This window comes from Scleropages formosus, chromosome 4, assembly GCF_900964775.1.
Source record: "Scleropages formosus chromosome 4, fSclFor1.1, whole genome shotgun sequence".
Classification (NCBI taxonomy): Eukaryota; Metazoa; Chordata; class Actinopteri; order Osteoglossiformes; family Osteoglossidae; genus Scleropages; species Scleropages formosus.
The window spans coordinates 19451532-19461967 of NC_041809.1; positions in this window are offsets into that span (position 1 = coordinate 19451532).

A 10436-nucleotide genomic window follows, 5' to 3' on the forward strand; every position below is an offset into this window, starting at 1 on the left:
ACGTTGCAATGCTGTTTTGCCCGACTCGTGGCCCCGGTGTGAGGTCTTTCTGCTGCTGGACACACATTAGCTTTGGGCTCCTGAGCGCGCATGATGAGCAGTCATGAACAGATCTCGGGTGTGATGTTATGTGCCTGGGGTACTAAGCAGCCCGCAGTGGACTTGCTCTGAACCACTGATCCGACTTCTGTTTCAGCCAGAACAATAACGTGGCAGTATTTGTGACTTCACATCTGCATTCTGTAAGCTTTCACACACCTGCTGTACACTGTCTTCAACTGGCTCTTCAGATCTTTCTCGTGCTCTTCCTTTTTCCCATCACTTTTAATGATGCCACAGTTTACCAAACTATTTCTTTTTTATTCCTTTCAGTCCAAAAAAAAAAAGAAAATCAGTCTAAAACTTTAATTGACGAAGAACTGGCTTCTTACATTTACTGTACATTTATTGATAAAGCAAATGCTTCTGCATTCATTTAGTAGATGGCTTGTCTGCGTAGAATTTCAAGGTTTTTTTAAAAAAAATATATTGTTATCGATGTCAAGACTAAGTGATCCTGTTAGTGGGTTAGGTGGAGAATGAATCCCGATTGCCTTTTCTTTACAAGCATCCGTAGCTGAAACTAGTCAAAACAGCTTTGCCATTAGCACTTGGGGAGATGTTCTTTATTAACGTGTGCTTCTCAGTAAGGCCCTGCAGCCAAACGTACCTGACTCAAAGGAATATGTCGCCCCTGAAACACAATAACTTGGTTGCCGTTTGCGCTGGACCCTGGGTGGAAACAGTAGTCAGCAGCCTGTGTGACATTCAGTTGAATCTTAGATTTAGTCTACAGTTGGCTGCTCCCTTTCTTATATGACAAAAAAGAAAAATTCTTCATCATAGATGTCAGTGGGTGTAGTTATGGGGTTGTAGATGACAGCAGTAAAATCATGTTGAAATATTTAATCACTAATGTAGATGTTAAACAGACTGCATTTTGGTATTAGATTTAAAAAAAAAAAAAAAAAAGAAAAAAAAAAAAAAAACTGTGAGTGATCTGTAAAATGTCATCCAGTTTTATTGCTCCGTGAACACAAATGTAAAGGGAGGTGGGGTCGGGGTTGATTTTACAGAGGGTTCTCTGGCCCTGTGGCTTCGTAGTGCATATTCGTTGTATCAGCAGCAAACCACACGACCAGCTGAACACAGTGGAGGATTCAACGCCTAAAATGTGTACGTAGCTGAAAAATGTAGTCAGTTTCCTAAAAAGCGAAATCAGCATGAGGTGCTATTTCTAGACTATAAAACCCAGTGTCTGGTACTCTTGTGGAGAAAGGGACTTTGAGCAAAGCTCATCCTTCTATGTAGCCTCGGTGTGCGGGAGCACAAGCTGATCTCTCCGCGCTCTTCAGCGCTTTCATATCGAATGAAGGGCAAATGCATGGGACAAGTACAGTATATCACCAGGAGGCACCTCTTCCTTCCGGAATGGAAAGGAGTTTGGTTTGGTAGTCACCATTACCAGTAATACAACGTCAACTGTAGTACAGCTCGTTTCTTGAAATATCGGGTGCTAATCTTCCTAACTTGTGACGCCCAGAAGGTGATTTCTTGGTGTGATCGCCAGTCATCGCTGCACCTGATCTACACGTTGGCTGTGAATGTTCACGTGTGCGTTTTCAGTCAGATCCAGTCTGACCTGTGCTGTTTGCCATGGACTACTGTAGGTATGAAGCGAGTGTCCAGAAACAGAGAATGGCAATGTAGTTGAATATATTTTGGCGATTTCTCACGTGTGCCGTAGGGGCGTATTTCAGGTAACGCGCCTTGATCCATTTCTCATTTGTGAGCTTAATTCAGTTTGGGAGGGAAGCCTCCGCATTAACTTTTCATTTCGAGCTTGCCACCAGATAATGTAAATAACGGGAGTTTGGACCGGCAATAAACGATTGCTGACTGGACGTTAGGAGGTCAAAGAAAATGCACTGAATGAACTTTTTCATCCAGTAAACACTGTCTACGATGTTTAAACTGTAATGTCTTAATTTTTTTAAATTGTGCTTGTTATAACTTTCATACTCAATCACATTCCTTTATACTTTATATAACAAGCTTATAGTGCACACATTTTTAAAGGTTTTATAGAAGTCTGTCTTTGAATTACACTTGCCTGTTTCGATTAAGACGAATAACTGCTACCATACTGTATGCAAGAATGTATAAGCAGCTAGTCTGACTGTTATGAAGAGCTCCCACTTTTTGACATTTACATAGTTTTTGCCGCAGTCTTTTAATAGTTTGTCTTAATTTATTTTTAATGTTTAAATTTTTATTTGCGTGGCTTTTTCATTCATTGCGTTTGAGCGCCGCCTGAAGTCTTTTCCTGAGTAAGAATATATCAAGATCCAGTATATCTCTCATGAACAGCCAGGGGGATAGTTTATGCCTCTGGATGATTTAGTATATAAATTTAGTGTACGTGTACTTATCTGAGATGCAAGCACTTTTAGTGAAAGTACTTTGCAGTAGATAGATTCCCGGCTGTTTCACATGCAGTGTGCACTTTTGGCTTGCAGTAACACCAATAGTAATACCTCACACTGGCTGTTTTAAGAGTTCAGGCATCATAGTGAGCGATAGTATTAACCATTATAGGTCATATTATGTCGATAATAAATGATGTGAATTGAAAGCTTCTGGACCTTATATAAAGAGAATTTTTTATCCTGTTCTTGAACAAGCTGTTTAGGTAATGATGTTTGGCAGTCGTTGGACCTCCCATTTTTCCTTTTCGGCAGTGTTCCAATGTGAGGAGAGGCGTTCTTTACCTGAGAAGTTCACAGCTGTATGTACAACGCATATACTGTCACATGCATTTTTGCCATTTTTTCGTGGCTCAGCTTCCTGTTTTTGTCAGCCAGCTGTGATTCAGAAGCATTGATAATGAAGCATGTCATTCTCGCCCCTCCACGCTCAGCCAGGCCTCCTCAGATCCAGTTTTGTTCTGATCTTGTCTTTTCTGCAGGTCTGGCACCTCCCGAGATGGAGAAAAGGGTGAACATAGAGGGGCCTGTATTTTATAAGATGAGCTAGCTGATTTAGATTGCGTTGAAATGATGTCCAGCTATTTTTTGAGATTTGGGATTCAGGCAGCTTAGGACTTAGTAGAAAAGTAAGACATTGCTTTGAATGGGACTTTTGTGCTTTGCAAAATCTAAACCTTGACGGGATTCTTCCAGTTCTTTTAAAAAGAACTACAGGGATTTCCAGTGTGTCCTGAGCTAACATGGATAATGATATCATAACACTGTTTTTTTTTTTTTTTGTAATTTTGGGCAAATACATACATCCTGTGTATGAATATTCATATGTATTCTAATTTGGTATTTCCCATCCCCAGGTCCACATGTTGCACCTAAAGTCCACTTTGAGACAGAGGTCAGCTGGCCTCCGCTCGTCCTATTCGCATCCCCAAAAAGTACACCTTCTTTCACTCTGAGAGTCAGCTGAAGCCATGTTGCTACCCAACCCCCCCTACCCCCCCCCCAGGGAAAACCCCTTTATCATTTATCATCTTTGTAGCCTCTATAAAGTCGCTGTCTGAGAATCCCACTAAATTTCAAACTGCTGATAGAAATATTTTTTGTACAGAAGCGCTTAAATAACTTTGCTGCATGAAAGAAAGAGATTTAAGGGACAATATTACTATTTATTATTACTGTTATTATTACAATTTTTTTTTTTTATTGACCAGCATTGGCAGGTAATGTACATAGAGAGGTTTCATTTGCATGGTTATGTCTCTGAGGTTTGCTTACAGTGAAGAGACGTCAAAAGTCACTAACGGAAAATAAGTGATGTGTATAAAGTGAAAACTGTCACGAAAAGTACAAGGTTCCGCAGTCCGAGCAGTCTGAGTCTGGACCATAGATGATAATGTGATTCTTTTGGAAGCAAACTGTCCTGTTTACATATTGTAAGACAGTGGCACACACAGTAAGCCATGCAGGAGTATTTAATGGTGCAGGTTTTAGCACGACGCTGAGCTGTGTAAACGGCGTGGATTTCCAGTAGACGGTAATGTGACTGGTAAAACGTCTCCACTAGGACTGTAAATAATCGTAACGTGAACCCAGCAGGGCCAAAGGTGGCCGAGCCCTCTGTGCCGTTCTGTATCGTACCGTGCCGTACAGTACTGTACTGGCAGGGGAAATGGGCCGCGTATCAATTTGGATGTTAACGACTGGGAAAAAGTTGTTTTTAAACAGTTTCCCCCCCCCCATGTCACTGTGAAAGGGGTCACGGTAAGGTCGTTTAGGTCTGCGTTCCTTCTCGGAGGGTTGGGCCGAAGCGCTTCGTTCATTCCTGTCCCCTAGCGTTAGCGCAGAACAGGGCGCCGTCGCTCCGCTGCCCGGCGTGACAATTTCATAGCCAAACTGGTTCGCGCTGAAGCTGTACTGTACTTGTGTGACTGTAAGCGCTGTTTCCCCACGTGCTCCTCGCTGATATGTGAATATTTGGAAGCGGCAGGCGGGTCGAGCGTCCCGTATCGTGCCGTGTGAATTCTGCTACCGTGTCGGTACGGGGGCGGCCTGCCCCGCTCCGCTACTCAAAAACGTCAATAGAAACACTTAGCGCAAGAAACGAGACGCCATAAATCCTTCCGAGCAGCCGAGCGTTCGTTGCCTTCTTGGTTTGTTCTCCGTCGAAAGATATTTTTATAACATGAATCGGAGATGGTGACACTGCTTCACGTCTTTATGCCACGGGGGAAAAAAAAAAAAAAGAAGCAAGACATTTGTCTGCAACAGAATGTGACTATCTGGAGTATTTATGTAATGTTTAAATACAGGTCTTCTTTATGAATAATATATATTACATCTGTACGTTTTTAGCAATGTCATGGTTTAGCACAAAATGTCACACCATGATTTAGACATAGTTTTGTTTCAAATGTTCAGTTAACCAGCACTGAACAGCAATGTGGATCATCCATTACAATTAACATCTAACTGCTCTTCTTTACCGATGCTTTTTTTTACAGAGCATACATGCAGTAAATAATGCCCTTGTATTTACTGAAATTCAATACTAGCCATTACTTTGTCTTTCAGTTTTTCACAACTTGAAAGTTGTTTTCGTGCTGTGTGTTTAATACACATTCATACCCAACTGGATAAAATGTAGGCCCGATGCTGTTTTCTTACAGAGTTATATTATTGTACATTTACAGCGTCATATCATGAGTCGGTGCTTCACCTCACTTGGAGCCTAAGAACATAGAGCATTTCTGGTGGGGATGTGTGTGACTTGTGTTCTTGTGCTGTTCGGAACTCATTTATGGATACGTTTCAAAGTTGGCGCAGATGTGCGCTGCTGTCCCGTGCTCTGAGGGTGAAGGAAACGTACACGCGTACTCCGGGGATCCGTGATCCGTCGCTGCCGTCCGCTCAGCATCGATTCACAGGTTAGGGTTCTTGCAAAAGAAATAGCTGCAGTGCTGTGCGTTTAGTCGTTTCGCCAGCGAAGGCCGTGTGCGGCGAACTCCCTCCGCACGCAGTTTTAGTGGTGGGGGGGACACGCTCCGACGCATGCGCTCATCACGCCTGGCGACGGCACGCAGGTGTGGTGCGTGTCCAGGAGATAAGTGCTTAGCTCTTGGACTTTGACTTAACTCGCACAGAATCACACAGACACACACAGAATGACACACGCGCGCCGTGCCTCGGCATGTGGCTCGCCGTCTTGCGGTTATGGACACGAGTGACACACAAACGCTTACGGACATTTATGCCTCACACTGTAAATAACCCAGATCTGGCAATATATTTTTATGTACAACTGAGAAACGAATGAAACGTTGTTAACGATCAGTTTCAGTGGTACCGTATGACATGTAGCAGACCTCTATTTATAGATCTGTACAATGTGAATAGTCAAATTATATCAAATGCTACAAATTACTTTAGTTTTAAGACTTAATATTATTAATACAAGTATATTGCAGAAAGTTAACATTAATAACTGATGTGGATTGTAGTCCACGTGTGGGGAAAGGGATTTGTTTTGCCTATAGTGTCTCATTATTTCCAGATACAACGGTTGTCTTATTTTTACACCCATTGCTGCTTTAAGCAATACTGTATCATAAAATAAATATTGATATTTCATTCACATGTAGACTTGTTAGAAGCGAATCGGTTTGTGTATGAAACAAAACTAAAAAATGGTACAACATGCATTTTTTGTAGTCAAAACATGTATGTTAATGGAGTGGGAGGCAGATACAGGGTTTTTTTTTTTAGGGGGAAAAAATCTAAATCTAAGTACTAAACCTCGTCTTTAATATTGGTAATGTAAACGGCTATGAATATAATCTCTTGGCGTATGATTCGCTTGACTAACCTGGTTATGATTATGGATCCTTTGTGTTTCCGTACCGGTTCGCTGCCTGCTGCTGTCCTCTGAGGGTCCACAGTTATTAATATTGCATTAATATCGCAACGTTGTTCACTGAGGAGCCCTCGCGCTTTGCTGCATACCTCATTCAGGATCCGCCTCGTCACTGCTGCTACGGGCCCATCGGTACCTCGCAAAGTTCGGAAACAGCAGCTCGACCGAAAGACCATTTACAAGAGCATTCGTTTCCATGCTCAGCTTTTCTCCAGCTACAAAATTCGGCAGATGTGTTTTTTAAACAAAATACTGGCCATGTCGACGCTTGCGGTCTTTATGCACTTTCCGCTGAAGGTTACCTCCGGTTAGAGATACATACATAATCATAACCAGTGTGGAAGAGCTGCCCGTCATAGGGGCCAATAAACACAGGAGCGAGCCAATTAGCTGCTTCCGTGGTTCTGAGCGCCGAGCTCGGACCCGGGACCTCGGCAGCCCGTGGCCTCGACGGGGCCGGCGGCGCGCGCAGCGCTCTCGTGGCTGTGCCGGCGGATGCCGGGTCGGCTCGTTCTAACGCGGGTCCATTTGATCCACTCTCGAACCCTGTATCTCGTATCTCAGAACTCTTAACACCCTTCGGGGATCATCTCCTCCAGGGGCCCCCCCGCCGTGACCTGCAGAGCAGCACAGTACATGAGATGTGTCGTCTTATATTGCTCTAGTCAACAGACCGTACAAATAGGTATATTTTACTGAGTTTGTGTCACGTGACCAATATTTAAAGCTGCTCAAAGAGAGTCCGAAACGGGGGCCCCTAACTTTTTTTTTAAATGAAAACTAACGACAAAGTGTGTTTCCGATTTAAGCTCGTTTTTATAGAAATCCGTGTGTTACCTGCCTCTAATCGGTCTAAGGTTGCAGACGTACCATGGCAAGAACGGGGACGGTCCAGACAGGCCTGCTGCTCCACTCTGACCGCACCTTACGGTCGTCTGGGGACTTTTTTTTAAACAAACTGTGTGTCTACTCTGCAGCTGCGTTGTACACATAACGACTCGGTGCTATTTTCGAACTGTATTCGTGGTGCTCTCCATCGATCAGAGTCAACACTGCTTCACCCACATGGACAGCACTCTGTTTCCGTTACCCAAGGCGTATGTTATAATTGCCGTTTATTAAGACACATAGTGGCTCTCTGTGCGGGCAATAAATTCACCTCCAGTGGTGTGAAACTGAGTGTTCGCTGCATTATCACGACCGATACGCGATGGGGGAAAAAAATGCCGCCGAGTTCACGGGTGGCAGGCTTTCAATATTAGGTGTGTTTTGACTTCAAGGACTGTTTGTTTACGCCAAAAAAGGAATTAATTAATCACGCTTGCAAAAGCCAAACTGAGAAATGGCATTAATGGAATAGAGGCTGTGGAATGTTGTTCTTATTTTTGCCAACAGAGCGGTGTGTGTATGTGTGTGTGTGTGTGTGTGTGTGTGTGTGTGAGAGAGAGAGGGGGGTTCATTTCTTCAGGTGTTGGAGAGAAACACTCAGATATAGCGTAGATTGTAATCACGTGCTTACGGATCATTAGGTCAACAGGGCGTCTCTCAGCGCCCGCGAGCCCACCCCACGTTTTATTATGGTAAACGCTGGGCCTGTCCGAGTCTGACAGCGTCCGCCTCAGCCCAGGTCGTATTTTTACTGACCGTAAATACACAGCTCTTGTTTCTCTCGCTTTATGAAGCACTGTCCCGGCGCTCTCTTTAGAAGCAAACGTGGGCAGTAATTGGACCCAATTGGTGACCTGTCTCCGAAACCCCCTGTATTCATAACCTCCAACTGAACTTCCTACAGCCTCACACTGTTACGCTCCTCTAAATGCTATATATGTGTAAAATGCACTTTTTTGCTATGGGATATTTTGTTTAAGTCTTCCTGGATGTTTTTTTTTTTGGACCACAGTCAGTTTATTTCATCGAGACACATGAGATCTCATTGTTCAAATTTAACTCCCTTAGAGAAATTCTTGTTTTCTTCTCTCCATGCAAATTTGATTATTACATTGTATTTTAAAAGGTCATCGTTTAATCGGGGTTTAATAACAGGTTCACCAGCCATTCGTAGAAAGGGAGCAGGGGGAAAGAAGGTGTGTGTGTGTGTGTGTGTGTGTGTGTGTGTGTGTGTGTGTGTGTGTGTGTGTGTGTGTGTGTGTGTGTGTGTGTGTGTGTGGTGCGCCATCATCTGCAAAACCTGGTTATGCTGGACAGTTAAGAGTTTACCAGCAATGAAGTCCACGAACAGAATGTATTGCGACATCATAGTTTTGCCTTTTAATTTTCACCATCCACACTTAAGTAATGCTGAAGGAAGACTATGCTTTATACAGCCTATTTAGGAAGTATGTTTTGAAGAAAAGAAAAGAAAAAAAAAAACAATGCTACATGCTGAAAACAAGTTGTATGTAAATATTTGGAAATCGCAGTTCATAATTCATGCTTGTATGTTGTTATTTTCTGATGTTGCTGACTTAAGCATGGTATGTACCCTGTTTTTACCTCCTTAAATGAAATGTTAAGCTACAAGAATATTCTGTAGAAATTTTCATACACCTACCTATATATTTCTTAATACATTGTATACAGTTTTAAAAAAAAAAAAATCATTTTTATTTAAGGTGATCTCAAATTCAGGTGCTTATTTTTTTAGTTGTATTAATGATCTGTTGCTTTATTATTATTGTTATTATTATTATTATTGTTTTTTCCCAGAAACAAAAAGTGAAATAAATAGGCAGCCAGAGGGTTAAAGTGTAAACCATTTCAGGTATTGTTCTACTACAACCTTTCTTTTTTCCCAGACACTCTTTGTTCTGTAAAAAAAAAACAAACAAACAAACATATATATGGTGCTGTACCAAAGCCTTATGTAACATACTATTCTGTTGAGTTGTCTGTGACACTGTCTAGCCTCTGCTCAGCAGGAAGTTGAATACACGCCCTGGGAATGTACATGACCTGTTTTTACCTGTTGGGCTGGTGAACTTCTGTCGTCCGGTCGGTGCTCTCGGTGTCGGTGCTTCGCTGATCGATGCAGCGCCAGGTGTGCTGTGCGACTCGACTTCGGTCTGCCTGCGACCTCCCCGACTCTCCCTGGAAGTCCGTTTATTCCAGCGCCGCTGTAACGGAGTGGAACAACTCCCACATCGCTGGGTCACTGGGGCCCTAAAGAGAGTCCCTCGTCTTCTCTTCTCAATCAGACTAATATGGTATATTGTACGGCTTTGGCTCTACATTAATGTTAAGGGTGACATATTAATGCACTTTAATATATTACTGTTTTAATCCTTTTACCTCCGGTTATCAAAGTAGCAAAGCGCTCATGCGCTGGTTGTGAGTTGACCGATAGGGTAACATCCAAAAAGTTCAGCTTCGGATATAAGGTGCAGATGTTACTTCGTTTTTCATTTGTACTTGTTGATCTACTGATTTTATCCCACAGTAAACGAAGTCTCACTCGCCATCATTCTCAGTCGAACCAGGTACGGAGTTCAGCAGCGATCGCGTGTTTCTTGACCATCACCGAAGTCCATACACCATGAAGGACTTGTTGTGAGCCCCCCCACCCCCCATGTTAGAGGGCTCATAGACGCCAACCGATTACCTGATCATAACTGATTAACAATGCAACTAACACAGACACAAAGGACAACATGTTTCTTTTTTACGTGTGGCCTGCAAGTGGAGCATGGTGGGCAGGTGAGACTTTAACTAGTGTTCCAGTGAGAGCTGCCAGCGCCCCGTGTGTTCGAGGTCTCGCTGAGTGCCAGAGAGGCTCATGGGTAGTACCGTTGCATGTCCACGGTGAGGCCATCCCTGCTGGCGAAGGCAGCGCCGCACCGAGAACAATATCACTATGCCAAGTGGCCTGGGCAGAATCTACTGAGTTGACACTTTCAGATGCTTAAGTCCCATGTAACATTTACTCTGCTTCAGAAATGTTTTGTATTTTGAGATAATAAAAATTTACCAAAAAAAAGAAAGAAAGGCTCCGTGTTTCTTTGCAC